Source organism: Cylas formicarius, unplaced genomic scaffold (assembly GCF_029955315.1).
Source record: "Cylas formicarius isolate icCylForm1 unplaced genomic scaffold, icCylForm1.1 PGA_scaffold_3__17_contigs__length_32017465, whole genome shotgun sequence".
Lineage (NCBI taxonomy): Eukaryota > Metazoa > Arthropoda > Insecta > Coleoptera > Brentidae > Cylas > Cylas formicarius.
This window is the reverse complement of record NW_026844326.1, coordinates 7,118,083-7,133,104: the sequence shown is the minus strand read 5'-3', so window position 1 is coordinate 7,133,104 and position 15,022 is coordinate 7,118,083. Positions and strand designations below refer to the sequence as shown.

Here is a 15,022-nt window from a genome sequence, read left to right as displayed (position 1 = left end):
ACATAAGTTGTAGATTTTTGCAAGATCATTCAGAAAAAAATTATGATATATATGGTGTGCCATTTAAGGAAATCGAGATTTTTCTATTTAAAATTATTCAAATAAATTCGTTTTGTTTGAACACCTTGTAGCATGTAATTCAAACTCCGTTGCATAAAATTTTTAAGGCAGCTGTTAAAACTAGTATTTTTTTAGAAAAATTAAAATATTGGAAAAAATATTACGTTTCGGTATGAATTGTTATTAATAAAAAAGAATTTCAGAAGGAATTCAAAACAAACAAAACTTTTGAAACCAATGGGATAATGAACTTACCCTCTATACACAGTGTATCCCACTTAAGAACTCTACATCTCTTGTAAAATTTTTGTTTATAGTTCGATTCACCCTTAACATTTAACTAGAAAATGCGGGTCAAGTGCTACCTTCTTTTCAAAAAGTATCTAATAATTTTTGATGATAATGAAGAGCCCATAGCTGTTCCCGACGTTTGTTTTAAAATTTGACCGAGAAGCTTTTAAAGAGAAATTAAGTAAATGATTTTAATATAGAAGTTAGATATTTTGCTAGAGAATAGGTAGAAGGGATAATCCTGGTTTGTGAATCTTAGGGAATTCGTAGAAACAAGGAATTTTAGAGTCATGAGGGATGACAGACTATTTCGCGGATACAAAAGAAGTCTTAATAACAGATTTAACGTTGTGTTCCATACTTTAAGTTGACGACTGTAAGAATATCTTGAATTTTTCCCTGTTGTTCACGACCACTGTAGCATTTCCTTTACCTGCTTTTATAATTACGATGCGTTCAGGCTTTGGAATATTAGATTTAGGATGTTTTGATTTTTTTACAATTTTTGCGGTTTCAAATCGAATTTCATTAGCTGTTTGATAGATTCGACATTTCATCCGGTCCAAAAATTATCCGTTATCAACCCTCTTGTTTACAGAGTATCAAAACTGTCTCACACCGAGGCACTGATCCAGAATTAAAGCACCTTATATCTGCTCTTCTCTCTAATAATTTCCACATTAGATATATTTAGCGTTCCATCACAAAATACACTTCACCACAACCTTCCAAAGACAATGAGTCTGAAAGCAACCCCCCACCTGCCAATGTTGTCCTTCCCTACATTCAAAGTAGCACTGGCCACATATCAAAAGTTCTTAAAAAAAAGATTTACTAATTGTCCAAAAATCTTTCACTACCTTCGATTGGTCAACGGCGAAATTTAGTTAGAGATGTCAGGAGTTTACAGCATTTCATTCAAATGCTGGACGAAAAATATCAACTAAACTCATCAGCAGTTGGCGAACACAATCACGAAACCCGACATAAAATGTTTTTCGATATAACTAAAATTCTTGCAGGTCTTTACATGTCACCAATATGGGAATGAGTCATTCGAGACAATGTTCATGGCCAACTTTTAGCTCCGCCCCCCTCAAACAACATATGTACAAAATAGAATGCGAGCCAGTTTAGGTTAAGCTCTGAAGGAGCCAAGAGAATGATTGGAGAAACCTCAGCAAGTTTGATTCAATAACAATCTGAATCCAGAAGTTTAGTAAATATAAATTATTTTGAAACTTTGTCAACGCCATGAGGTCAGCGCCTATTACACTAAAACATTGAAAATCTAATAAACACCCTTTGATGTGATTGTATTTTACATCGTTAAATTCGTAATAAAAATGTAAACGTGAACAATACATGCTGGAGTTTTTCAAATATAAATGAAAAAATAAAGTTGAAACAAAACGCAATCTTGTAGAGCTCAAAAACTGGTAACAAGTAAGTGGCCATCGAAAACGAAATAGGCAACACCACGTTGTTAACTTTTTATCTAATTTCACCATCTTTGTATCTTTTATAGTAGACATCCATATCTTGGATAGTTTGTAGGTTTAGTGCGTTGAAAAACTTTTGCGCCTATATTGTTAGGAGACCCTGTATAATAAAGTGGTCGAACAAAAATTGGCATGTAATTTAGTAAATAAATATGCGTATGGTAGCAGCAGGAGAAAACAAAGTTTCGGTTTTGAACGCCAAGTAGGTAACAAATTACCAAACCGCATTTGTGAAACGCGTAATACTTACTATTCCTGGGCAACGGAGATTGTACAGAAGGCCATTAGATCATCCGATCCAATGAGTTGATGAGTTTGACCTTAACCTATTGAGTTTCAAATGTCACTTAAAACGTGCGCGATGCGATGTGCATAATTTATTAATTTAGTGCATTTTCGTCAGATTTTAGACAAGGAAAAATGCAAATGGTATTTTTACCATAAAAACGGATATTTCCAATGATTCCTTTTTTTTTAGTCGCTAAATATGCTCGGGGTTACCTTCTTCGGGTATTCACCTGAATGTGACTCACATTGTAATTGAAAAAATCACGGTCGGCTGCAGAAAGTTGCCCGTCGATGACCACCGGATGTCCGGTTGTCTCCGACTTCCCTCGAGCAAATTTGAATGGAACATTCTTTGACACTTAAAATTATGCAAATGCTTCTGTTGTTTATTTCGAGGAAGATTCAAATTACTAGAAAAATTAAAAGGTCAAATAATTAATCGAGAATTGTCGCTTGTCATTTGAATCCACTAATTTTATTATGGTTTGAAAAGTGAATCGTTGTTTTTGTTGTTTCGTGACATTTGATTGAATTAGTCTTTGGAGAGATATGTAAGTATCCGGGCTTTTGACTTATTTTACTATTACTTGACAAAAGTATTCCCGCAAAAAATACTGCTGGGTTTAATTTGTCATATTCAAAAAGCTTTAGACTTTTCCCAGCTGTGTTAACAACTAGAAAATAGTTAATTTTTTATTTCAATAAACCTATCAAATACTGACGTTACCATATGGCAACGGAAAACAGTTAATTATAACATGTGCACTGGAACTTAACTAGATTTCGCTATATCTGTTTTAGAAATCCATTGTGTAGCTAATTTTAGTTTCATTTCGAATTTTCTAGTGAAAACTCAAAATTTTCAACAGGTTCGAGGTTATAACGACCATCAATACAGAGCTGACAAATGAAAATTCGCACCAGGCAGTGCTGAGGTCACGGACAGAGAGATAATTGACTTGAAAGATTAAAAATTTGAACTAAGCTTATAAATAATGCGATTTATATAGGTGTATTTCCAAATGAGGTAAAAATAGGGTGCATGTTTCAAAACAGGTCTTTCTAGTGAAAACTCAAGCATAATAAAAGGTTTAAAGAAGTTAGAAGTAATAACACTATAACAGAATGCAAATGAGATCAAGAAGATAACATCGTGTCTAAAATAACATATTGCTAAAATATTGCTATTTCCACAGGTGTCCTTCGAAATGAGTTGAAAAAACAACCAAAACAAACTCAGTTTTCAAACAAGGTCATTTCTACCTTTTTAGTGACAACTCAAAGGTATAAAAGGGTTTGAAAAGGTTAGAAGTAATAACACTACAAAGAGATAATATTGCGCCTAAATTACACTAATGTCACAGCCAAAGACATATTTGAGTTAAAAGAAAATATAGTAAAAATATTAACTAAATTAAGAAATAATGCGATTTCCACAGGTGCCTTCCAAAATGAGTTTAAAACATGCAAAATTACAGAGCAATATCAGCCATTTTTTCAAACCAAAACTAAACGAAACTTATGAAAAAACTATACATAACGAACACAGTACAAGAGGGCAAATTTCAATATGGTTTCCTTAAAAAAGTAGTACTTTAAATGAATGCCACTAGCAATATCGTCAATTATATTACGAAGGCATTATTTGACGAAAAGATAGCTATCGCAGAGTTCATAAATCTGAGAAAGGCGTTTGATTAGTTTTGATACTTTATTAACTAAATTGGAAAACTTACTGGAACCATTCTTAATTTCCTTAAAATTTTTATCCAAGGTAGAAATCGATTCGTCAAACTTAATAATGTTAAAAGTGATACACGGTCGAATTTCTTGGGAGTGCCACAGGCACCAGACTTGAAGCCTCCGTTGTAATCTCTCCATGTTTTAAATTTAAAACTTGCCAATCTTAAAGCATGTCATTTTACGTTCCCTGATGATACTGCCTTAGCCTACACAGGTCCAGACGAAAATGTTCTCTGTCAACAGTGATCTCAGGAAATATGTATATTAGTAATAAATTGAAAATTAATTAAAATAAAACAAAATTTATGGTATAGGAAAACAACAATATATATATATAATACATTAAAATGTAAAGATAAATGTTAATAATACATCTCTAGAGCAAATAAATTAACTGTGGATGACAGATTAGAGAATGAGAGAGAGAGAGAGAATGAGCATGTAAAAAAAAAACTAATATATATATATATATATATATATATATATATATATATATATATATATATATATATATATATATATATATATATATATATATATATATATATATATATATATATATATATATATATATATATATATATATATATATATATAACTCTTATAAATCTCGCTTCAAGCACTTAATTAAAGCACTGTACATCAAGTCCTTAGTTTTTTTTTTACATGCTCATTCTCTCTCTCTCATTCTCTAATCTGTCATCCACAGTTTATTTATTTGCTCTAGAGATGTATTATTAACATTTATCTTTACATTTTAATGTATTATATATTTATTTTTGTTTTCCTATACCATAAATTTTGTTTTATTTTAATTAATTTTCAATTTATTACTAATATACATATTTCCTGAGATCACTGTTGACAGAGAACATTTTCGTCTGGACCTGTGTAGGCTAAGGCAGTATCATCAGGGAACGTAAAATGACATGCTTTAAGATTGGCAAGTTTTAAGTTTAAAACATGGAGAGATTACAACGGAGGCTTCAAGTCTGGTGCCTGTGGCACTCCCAAGAAACTTATAAAAGGAGACTATATTTTCCGTTTGTGGACTATATTAGTGGGTACAAGTAATTGACATCATAGTTCGCAGAAACTTCGTCTCTCCAGAACAAAATTAAATCTAAATAATGATTAATAAACCATTCAGACAGTAGCTTGATGTCAGTAAATGTACAAAAAGCCAATTGCATGCTATTAAGGAGTAATAATAAAATTTATATAACCATAAGAATACGTGATTAATTTTTTTTTTTTCGCTACACCCACTGCTGGTATTTTTCATACTTCCATGGTTATTACGCGTTTAGAACGCGCAAAAGCTTAATAAAGAAACGTTCATTTCATATTTTTTTACTGTCGTGCTGGCAATAAATTTTCAATTGAAGAACAAGAAATAAAAAATAAAATAAAATATTACGATTTTTCATACAAATGTCTCCATATTCAACGTGTACGTGTATGGTATATGAACTGGAATCTACACTGAAAACGCAATTAAAATTAACGTTCAACAGGATACGTTATTTAATAACAAAAATATTATTATTTAAATTAAGAGAACCGGAAAAATTTGAGAATTTTGTTAATAAATGTTTTATAAATGCTGTGTAATAAAATTGTATGGAAATGAAAAACTCGTAGTAATTGGTATTGTTTTTTTCTAAAATATTCGAAATAACTGAGAGACTTATATTTAAAAAACTATAATTTTCACGTCAGCCAAATAACGCATTTTTTTTTAGTTTTTAGTTAATTTTAAGTAAAACTTTCCATATAAACGTGCGTGCGGAGGTCCTACTTTTTGAATGTACAGGGTGCATAAATAATAATTTTTGCAAATATTTTTATTCAAAATGCTTGTCATTGAAGTTATGAACTAAGTAAAATTATGGAATAAGGAGTAATAATAATATTCTTGTATTTGAAAAAAACATTGACAGCTGTGAAATCATCTCGGAATGGCAGAACATAACGTCCTGATGCTGCATCATAGGTCAATCGATGTTTTTGGAAGCCACTATCATTGACGGAATAAGAAAAAAAGTATTTGAACTGTAAGAGATGTAGGTGCTATTGAAGGAAAACTTCATATAACTATTAAAAATGGAATAACATTCAGTATCTGAGAGTTTCAAAATACCATCTGTTTCTATAGTGGAAGTTCTAGTCAGTTAAGTTAAGTTGAGTGGTATCTATTTTTAAGACCATAGAAAAAAAAACTAATCCAGTGTAGGGTCATATTCACCCATCTTTAACGCGGCTGATGTCTTCGAGAAATTGCTATATTCTAGAATTGTAAACCAACATCAACAGTTTTCTTAGACTTCACTGAGGCTTTTCATACGGTGCTACTATTTGAAATATTGAATGTTACAGACGTAAGAAGTATTTCTCTGAAAATACTAAAGAACTATGTACCATGTAACCGCAAGAAAGTATACTTTCATGAATGATATTTTTGATGTTCATAAATGGAGGTGTAATAATTGCATAGGCGGATGACACTGTAGAGATATTTTATGACAATTCTGAGAATGGTTTACAAAAGAAACTAGAACTGCTCATGGAAAAATAAAGGATTGGTTAGACACAAATATACTTTCATAAAACTGCATAATACTTGGCAATCTTGCTGAAAACAAAAAGGTTTGTCGTACTTGCAAAACCTAGTGAAGTTTTCTCGGACAGTGATGTTTGGTGTTTATTATAGCTCTGTGTGTAAAATGAACATAACCCAGAAAACTTACTCCTCAACATTAGTATGTACTTGAGAGCCTAAATAAATACTAGAGAAACTTGCAGCACAAATATACGGAATCTATCAGTAGCACAAATTATACCACTGGGTAAAGTAGGGAAGATTATTAGTCGAAGGTCGCATTAATACAAAAACAATAGTCAGAAGCTTTCATCGAAAATCTAAAAGATAGATCGTATAGTTTCATTGCATCGTAATCATTCAACTCCTATTAGGTTTGTTCATGAATATTTGTCCTTATATTCTATATCATCTAAAATGAAATATATGAATTGTTTCTAGTCCAGATTTATTAGAAATCAATTATTTGTTGAGTCCATATGTGCAAAGCAACGACAATTCAATAGAGCAAAGGGCCATATAGGTGACGTTCTCTGCAAATTAGAGTCAGTTGAAAACCAAACCCCAGTTTGGCCTTTCGAATAGTCGAATATTATGGCCCAAGTTGATATAAATTTTCTGTCTTAAAATTCATAAATGCTGTAGCCAACGTACAAGTTGACCAAGCCCAAGGTTACAAGGAGACTTGGTGAAACAGTAATCGGTAAAAATCTAAGTGAATTTAAATATTTTGCATATTTTATTATTAATACTTCAGGCAATTAAGTTATGCGATCACAAGAACGTTTACTTTCAATAAATCTTTATCCATCTAGACTTTATCAATGTAAAAATTAGTATTTCTGAGAAACAGTATAGTACCTAATAAGAGAAATAGGAAAAAGTGTAACAGGACTAAGTAGAAGGTAGGTAAGTATGTATAATCTGGGTTTATATATGTTTCGAAAAAGGTTTAGTTTAATATTGAACGTTTAACTAAAGAAACTAAACATATTTCTTTGGGGTCAAAGAAATAACAATTATTAAAAAGTGAGGTTATGATTGCATAATTGACATTTGACTCACTGACATGACATGTACGCACAATAGTTTTCAATTGGTTTTTAGGTCACCTTCAATTTTACAGTGGTAACGAATGTTCTTATAAACTCCTTTTTGGTAACTTAGGAATATTGCTTGAAGGTAGACATAAAACTATAGGTTTTTAAAATCGATATTAAAAGCGAAGAATATCGTAGCATTCCTGAAACTTGAAGATATATTTCCTTAAAAATGCGATTCAAATATGTTCCTCATTTTAATGGTAAGAAAAATTAACTTTACCGTTTTTACCAAAAACGCCATCGTAGCAAATTATAAGGGTTTTTGAGTGCTTATAATATTTAATAAAACATTTTCATAATAATAAAATAGTTGCTGTCCATTTTAGAGTAAAAGCAAACTACAATTACAAGGGACGATAGGAATTCATATACTGTAAAATGTAAAACTCTAATAAAAAGCATGGGTACGCAATATTTTTTAAGGTTTAGAACAAAGAAACATTATGGTTACTATGATCGATAGATCCATGATAGGGATCTTAAACAAGGAAATATTTTTCCTATTTTTTAAAGGTAAGTAGGTGAATAATGATGACGATAACAAAGAAATTAACGCATTTTGGATTTAATTCAAAGCAGGTGTTCAAACAGGTTTCCGTTATTTTCTAAACTTAAGTATGGTTTTGATGTTGTAGAACCTAAAACTTCAAGTAGCATCTTTGGTGTAATACTGTTAATTGCGGCAGTTAAAATAGTAAATGGTATTGAGATTGAAAGAATATTGGTAAACTTGCTTTTCAACCAAATCCCATATGAAGAAGTCCAGAGGAGATAAGTGCGGAGATCGCGCTGGCCAAGACACTTCACACTGTCGAAAAAGCGTAAAGCAGAGCCTGGTTGAAACCAACAGCTGTGCCAGAGGTAAATTATGTAGACAGTCTTCTAATTTATTTTACAATAAATGTTCTCTGGTTATCAGATATTAAACCCCAAAGGTCCTTGATGGCTCCATATTTTCTTAACACGCGAGTCTCGTTGAGCCCAGTGATGGGTATCGCGGTGGTTGAAGGGACTCGGACTATATAATTTTTGCAGAGGATATTTAAAATTAATACTCGGGCGTAGAGCACTCGCAAAAATCGTTCGAAATCCCCTGGTTTATTTCCTTGGAAAATCATAAATTTATGGCTCCTGTATCTACTTTTACGTAATTGGGCTATCGCTTTGCCTACTCCTATATTGTCATCGATTTGTCTAGTTGATATCTCAGGGTTTCTTCTAAAGATTCCTTTTCTCCAGGTAACACAGATTTTTGAAATGAACTCTTTAAAATTTCTAGCCAGCTCTAAGAAAATGGCTGCCTTCTTTCTATATTGCTGATGTATTTACGGTGGCACAAAATGTGGTACGTTAGCATATCAAACTTTTCTTCATGGCTTTAATAGCCATCGGACATATTCGACGATAATTACACAATATAACCTTATTCGACAATAAACAATAATAAAGCCAACAGTAACAATAACAAAAATTACTCTAAAAACAACATAACAAACAGGGTAGCAACAATTGCAATCACTATTTTATTATAATAATTATTATGTGACAGACTCGGTGACAGCTACTTACGTTAAAACATTTGTTTGCAAAAACTATTTAAAAATCGCTTCAAGAATAGGAAAAAAAAGTTTATGATGGTTTTTATGAAAAAAATATAAAATATTATCTTTAAGCAAATAAGCTTCTAAGAACATTTTTTTAATTTAAGCAAAACTGCACCTCCAAGAGGTACTGCGATTATCATGCTTAGGATCCTTATCTCGGACGCACTGTATAGAGAGGTCATAATTCTTGTCGCTAACGAAACCGCAACGAAAAAAAAAAGCCTTGCGTGGTTGAAATGTGAAACAGACCATGCCCCACGAAAACGAAATAAACATAAATGATTAATGCATCCCCCGATACCTGAGTTGATAAATGAGCCACCACCCCATCCAACACGTCCAGTCTGCCACTCATCCCCTACGATCGGCGGCGCCAAGAATATGTGAGCTGTTTTTTCACAGCAATTCTATCCACAAATAAACCATCACCAATTTTAGGAAAAGTACAAAGTACAGCACAGCTAAATGATATCGCTAAATAGAGTGATCTCGATTTAAACTGGAAAGAGTAATAGAGTAATAGAGAACGTGAGGAAAATTTTACAATAGATTAGTTTTGGTTCGTGAAAAATAATGATGAACCTTGCAAATCTCATTAGTGAGATATATAATATTTTACTAAGGAATATTTTACTCAATATCATTATTTTCGAGAGTTTGAACTGGGGTTGCTTTTCGGTACATTCATAACGGACTATCCTGTATAATTAATGGGAGTACGGGGGGTTCTTAATGACATATTCTTATATTTAAAATTTGAATTTGGGCAAACAAACACCAAAACGATATATCGAAAATAAAAAGATTTCTAACATTTAAAAAAATCATTTGTCAAAAATAACCAGTAATGTTTTTCAAGAGTTTCATTTCGAAAACGTAATTGCACACGTATTTATTTAAACAACTAATATTTTTGATATATTACAAAATTGAATAATTTAATATTTTTGTTTTTATTTCTAAAACGTTATATAAATGATGAAATCAAATTAAAAATTTTCATTATTATTTACACACTTGAGGTGTAAATTTGTTGTGGTTTTGTTATTTATTTTCAGTAAGCAAGCTTCAATAGAATACAACATTAGGGGAAGGGTTACAGACACTGATGACCTGCACAGCAGAGTGTAGCCAGTAATAAGGCCTTGACTTCAACCTAAACAAGACAAGATACAGGTTAATTAGGAAAACTCGTACCCCCTTCAGCAAGCTAAATAGTAAACCAACAACAAATGGAAGGAGTGCGATCATTCTGAAAGACTTTGCGGTAATCTACCAATAACAACGAAAATAAGTCTATTACGCCGCAAAATACTTTCATGGACTAAAGCATCGATTAGAAAACTTGAAGCTTTTGCAGGAGGATATTGAGTATATCTTGGATAGATCGGATTACCAACCTCGAAGTATGATGAAGGCTTACCTGTGAAAAGGAACCAGGAACCAGAAAAGAAAGAAAACCAAGAAAACTTGGGCCATATAACACGAAACAAAAATCTACAACTCATCCTTCAGGGCAAAATATACTGCTTAGAGGACTTGGACAAAGAAGAAACTAGTACTGAACTGTCAACCGGGCAGCAACCATTAATACACTCTACAAGAAGAAACGTAAGAAGAAAGTTTGAACACTGTTGAAGCTAGTTGATGACACTTTCGTTGTATGAGGAAACCACATATATATCCCGCGATCTTTTATGTCCGACTACATTTCATCCTAGAGAGAACCTTTTGGAAAATCTTTGGATCTTCTTTTAAACTTGCAGATGATAGAAATGATAGATTACAGTGTTGCATAAAGATATAGCTTCAAAACTCGTCTTTGTTGATGTCACTGCTATTTCTTGCTTCTGTTTAGGAATATTGTAGCTTTGTAGTTTCTGGCTGCAACAATTTGCACGAAAGAAAGTTGCATTATGAATTTATCAACTTCAATCAGGCTTTTAATGCAACCAAACGTTTTTTTCGCTGTTAAATATATCAAGATATTTACGACTTAAGTAGGACGAGTCAGAAAGACTTCCATAATGCAGAGTGGTTCTAAAAATTCGTTGTACAGTAAAGTTCTATTTTTTAAACGACAGAATAATAGAACTGAATCGCAATTAAGATAAAATGTTTGTGTGCAACGTAAACGCAATTAAATTAAAAAAAAAGTCATTTAAAGATTTGAGCATGTGTTAAGTATCCCATACGACTGAAATATTCACTAAAACGTTTGAGAATTCTGACCAAGCTGAGATGGGGCAAGCAGCCCGAACAATGTGCAAGAAATGGACAGGCAAAGAAATGTTTTAACATCTTAATGTATATAGCTATCAGAAAAAATGAATGGTAGGTAACATAGGTACTCTCTCATTAAGATATTGATTCTTAGTTGATTTACTTTGGCTGTGGAAAAATGTACAGGGTAGTGTGTAAAATTTATCTGTATGTATCCATAAGATAATCCTACATTGGGAAAAAACCTCCCCTATATTATCTATGGTAACTATGAAACTTCAAATAAAAGATACAATTTTCTAGATAATCAACTATAACAGTTATGAAACAAGAATGTTATGAAGAAGAATGCAATTTTCTCACGATGAGCGGATTGCATTGTATTGAACATAACCATAGATTCATTGATTTGTTATGCCGGTAAGTAAAATGCTTCGTAAAATGAGATTAAATCTCTCGAAAAATACTGCAACATTCTATATTCAGAGAGTGGAGAACGAAGGAATGAAAAAAGTTTACGGGAAAAAGAAGAAAATTTGTGGAAGAGACTTCTTTGATAATTCTGCTTAATGCACATTGACTAATTGTTAATTTTAATGGATGCTGTAATCTGACAATCCCCAAGACCAGAAAAACGGACGGAGATATACAAAGTAATGAAATAATGCCATAAATATCGTTTTACCCTTTTTATTTACGCTATTAAATTTCTGACGGTCTCTTTGTTTATCCAAATAAATAAATTTATCGTTTGGATTTTCAAAAACATTGCTATGGTCTTTTACATATCGATATTCCTATTTACTGAATTTCCACATTTTTAAAAGCACATAAAAATTTGCAACTGGGGAATTCTAGTCTTAAAAGTTACAAAACTGCTTTTAGTTCACCACAAAATTACTCAAGAAAACTTCAAAACTGTCAACTAGTAATGAAAATAAGCGCAAAAATGTTATTGCTAAGTTAACAATCATATTTAAGAATCCATTGATAACTGATACCTGAGATTGTTTAATTTAGTTAGCCATTAAGTTAGCAATGAGCATGGTTGCTCACTAGAAATACAATATCTTAGAATATAAATCTTTTATGGAACCAAATAGCATAAAAATCATTGATATTCTGTTTGATGAAGCACAAAATTTTGAATGATTTACTTATAACAGTTGAATAGTTTGTAAATGATTTTTTTTAACACAAATTTATTATTTCTTTCACATTAATCGAGTAATGCCAGAATGAAAATTTATCGCATATCGCGTTCTGTATAACATACAAAATGTCACCTTTAATTTCACTACTTTTTTCACCACATCAACAAACATTGCGGACCAAATTTTGCCCTTCTTTGCTAGAGTTTACAGGCAAAGCTGTTAATTCAAGCATTTAGAATGGCCGCTATCAATCTCCAGTTGCGCCAATTTATTTCTGAATCAGCTAATACGTATGTCGGCACAAAAATTAGCCGAAACAATGAAACATTTTTTCCAAGGTCGCCATTCATAAGTACCGAACGACATTAGGAAGAGAAAAATACGCCGCGTTTTGATAATTGTCGCTCGTGAGTTTTCCTGTGTAACAGTATCGGAAATTAGTTAAAAATTATAAGTACAGCTACTTAAAAACGGTTTATCGTAATAGCCGACAATTAACCCATGGCGAGAGGTTTATTCCATCAGTGGCACTCAAAATTAAATGATTAAAAAATCCTTCAACAAATATGTAATTCATCGACATACGTAATTCTACTACACAAAGTCAAACATGCGAGCTTACTTTGATTCATTACATAAACCTGTAATGTAGAGAGTGTATAGTTAAATATGAACATGATAGTACATATAAAAAGCCAACAGAATGTTTATTCTTATATTAATGGGATCATTTTTATAGTAGTTCTTTCGAATATATTTATAATGAACACCGCTGTATATTATTTACTAATCAGTTACCATTAAAAAAAAATTCAATAATTTTGTTTCAGTTTTTTAAGCTCAGTCATATTTTCATCTAATGATCCGAACCAAATTCGGTAAGGTTGTCGTCATGAAGGGTGGCACAATAATATTAATAACAAAAATTAATATAATAATAATAATAGAGAGTATCTGGAAAAAGTTGAAGTTAATCTACCAAGAGAACTGATAGATTATAATGATGAGGCGACAACTGCAAACAACTTGTTGCCAAGAAAAAATCAATTCAGAAAATTGATTAACGAAAAAATTCGTCAGGACCTGCAAACATCTGGATTGAATATAAAACCTTCGAAAAACAATACCAGAAGTAACGGCAACGTATGGGTACACAGATCTACTCAGACTTTACCCCGTGACAGCTTTTAGAGTATCTATAGGACACACAACCCTTACTCACTAGCATCTCCTTAACGGTGAACCTCCTCGTAAGTGTGGTATGTTTGAGTACATTTGACCGTTGTTCATATAATCACTGAGTGTCCAATATATAGTTTACAAAGACAACAATATAAATTAAAACCGATTTTTGAAGACAACTTGAAGAAGGAACAGATTAAACACACAATGACATATTTAAAAGGATCAACATATAGAAAATACTGTGATTAGATGAGGGATATATGTATGAATGCAATAGAGATTGACAGCTAAGGGCCCTAGCAACCGATGCTGTAGATTGGGGTTGTTTTAGACGGCAAAGCTGGATTGCACAACTCACCAGGGAGTCCCACACTACTCTGCGCTTGCCACGCAGGGCAATTCCTTCAAAAAAAAACTAATAATACAATTTAATGAGAATGAAGATGCAATAAAAAATCTACATGATGCACACGGTACAGTACAATATTCTCAGAGGGCGAATATCACATCTTCAACGTTTGTCCAAGTTATGAAAAATTTGTTTCACTAAATGTCTCTTAAAATAAAAAGAAACCCATTTCCAAAGTTTCCCATAATAGGGACCATAAAAAGTATTGCCGTATATATTTTTGTCTATTATAATTCCCTCCTGAAATGTCGATAATTGCTTCTAATTTTACTGCGACGCTGAGAACTGTTAAAAAACGGGACATAATTTAAAAAATGTACTCACTCAGAGTTTAGTGAAACGCCTAAATTATTGTCTCACTGAGGGTTTTTGTGAACTCTTGCCAACTTGAGGTCCTTAAAACTTATTTTTGTGTAATACATTAAATGGAATATCCTCTATCAAACTATTAAAATACTTTGCCATCTTTAGTTATTTCTGGCCTATCATTATTGTTAAGTTTTTCGTATGCTTATGCCGTAATATTATTTAAGTGTTAAATAAGGAAATAAGGGACACTATGCGCCTATTTAAGGAGCATGGAATAGCGGCTATAACTCACGAGGATAAAGTTTTCACAATTATGCTAGTGGCTTAAATAATCCTATTTTACATTTTCCATTAAACAATTATACTCACCATTTACGTCATAGAGCAATAATTTGTCGAATCTTGTCCAGCTGAAGTTAGTTGAAAACACAAAGGTTTTAGAAGCCGAATCCGTAATCTGAAAATAATTATTGACCGTCATCACAGATAGAAAATACAAAATATTTTTTAATAATGTCAGATGTACTTTGCCGCCCCCTTTCATAACTT

The 15,022-nt window shown here is 32.0% G+C and overlaps 1 protein-coding gene across 2 annotated transcripts in view; it reads right to left on the bottom strand.

Moving 5' to 3' along the window:
* The window catches only part of LOC132699404 (uncharacterized), a 94,925-nt gene that overhangs the window by 46,519 nt on the left and 33,384 nt on the right, over positions 1–15,022 (bottom strand). For both annotated transcript variants that reach the window (XM_060666081.1, XM_060666078.1), the window contains exon 2: positions 14,843–14,930. The gene's annotated coding sequence lies outside the window, so the exon portion shown is untranslated. The remainder of the gene's footprint in view (positions 1–14,842; positions 14,931–15,022) is intronic.